The following is a 1,875-nucleotide window of genomic DNA, read 5'->3' on the forward strand; positions in this document are numbered from 1 at the left end:
ATGCTTCAGTTTTCTTACCTAGAAAATTGAGATAGTATTTTAGCAACTTCAAAGCATTGTTGCAAAGATTGATTGAGCTAATATATTTCAAGCATTTCAAATAGTGCCTGGTACACAGTAAACACTTGGTAATTGTTACTACAATGTACTATTTCTGTTTAAAAATAAACTTTCTACAATGATATGGGAAATGTAGTAAACTGATTGGAGATTATACTAGCACATGATACACAGCCTGTCAAAAGTGCATCAGTTGGGCAGTTCCCCACTGGCTCTGGTCCCGTCTTTCAGTTGCTCACCAAGGCTTCCCGGGTCATGGTACCAGCCTGACTGAGAAGAGGCCGCTCTCGGGAAACGAATGAAGAACCACTTTCTCCTGTTGTTCAAGTACAGAGGCTTAGTCCGCAAGGGGAAGAAAAGCAAAAGACGAAAATGGCTAACTTCGTGATCTGCCCTGCCACCGCCGCTGACCGCTGACAACTGCAGTGACATCCTGCACCTGATTAAGGAACTGGCTAAATATGAATACACCAGAGGTCCAGTGCATGAAATTTGTGCACAGGGTTGGGGGGGCCCTCAGCCTGGCCTGCACCCTCTCACAATCCGGCACCGCTGGCCCCTAACCACTCTGCCTGCCTGCCTGATCGCCCCTAACCATTCTGCCTGCCTGATTGCCCCTAACCACTCGCCTCCCTGCCTGATTGCCCATAACCACTCTGCCTGCCTGCCTGATTGCTCCTAACCACTCGCCTGCCTGCCTGATCGCCCCTATCTGCTTCTGTCTCTGCCCCTGCAACTGTGGCTTCGTCCAGAAGGACGTCCAAAAGGTTGTTTGGCTGTCTGATCTAATTAGCATATTATGCTTTTATTATTATAGATAGAAGAACAAGTAATAATAACTGAAAAAGATCTGCAGGAGGATAGTTTCGGAGAGCATCCCTTCTACCACTGCCTGGTGGCAGAAGTATCCAGGGAGCACTCCCAAAGGACACAGCATAATTGGTTTCGTCATGTACTATTTTACCTATGACCCATGGATTGGAAAACTCATATCTTGAAGCCTTCTTCATAATTAGTGATTTTAGAGGCTTTGGGATAGGATCAGAAATTCTGAAGACTCTGAGCCAGGTTGCGATGAAATGTCGCTGCAGCAGCATGCACTTCCTGGTAGCAGAATGGAATAAACCATCTATCAACTTCTACAAAAAAAGAGGTGCCTCTGATCTGTCCAGCAAGGAGGGATGGAGACTCTTCAAGATCGACAAGGAGTACTTGCTAAAAATGGCAGCGGAGAATGAGAAGTGCTGGTGTAGACTACAATTCCCGTTGTATTTTAGAGCAAATACTCAACTTCTTTCTATCATGTTTGTAGTGAAATAAGAGAATGAGCACCCATTCCAAAGCTTTATTACCAGAAGTCTTGTTGCATGTTTGAAATGTGGTCACTTTAAATATAATGCAGTTTGGAGTCAGATTTATCCTTGAACATCTTTTGGTAACACAACATGGTGGTGTAATCTTAAAGTATATGAGAAAACTTCATTCTTGTGAGTCATTTAAGTGTGTACAATGAAAAATAAATAAATAAATGTGTACAATGTACATACTGATACTTAGAGTTTCTGTTTTGATTCTTTTTTAAATAACCTACCTGTTGATTTCTAAAATAAAAAATAAATAAAAACAAAAGTGCAACCATTGCCCTGGCTGGTTTGGCTCAGTGGATAGAGCCAAATCAGCTAAGGCCCGCGTTGGTTTGATTCAGGTCAAGGGTACATACCTCGGTTGCATGCTCGAGAGGGATGTGTGTAGTAAGCAACCAGTCTATGTGTCTCTCTCACTGATGTCTCTGTCTCTCCCCATCCCTTCCACTTT

The 1,875-nt window shown here is 43.4% G+C and overlaps 1 pseudogene; it reads left to right on the top strand.

Annotated features, from left to right (window-relative positions):
• Window positions 1-270: 270 nt before the first annotated feature.
• LOC132225128 (diamine acetyltransferase 1-like) lies at window positions 271-1,566 on the top strand (annotated as a pseudogene).
• The last annotated feature ends 309 nt before the right edge of the window (window positions 1,567-1,875 follow it).

The sequence above is a fragment of the Myotis daubentonii genome, chromosome X, assembly GCF_963259705.1.
Source record: "Myotis daubentonii chromosome X, mMyoDau2.1, whole genome shotgun sequence".
Lineage (NCBI taxonomy): Eukaryota > Metazoa > Chordata > Mammalia > Chiroptera > Vespertilionidae > Myotis > Myotis daubentonii.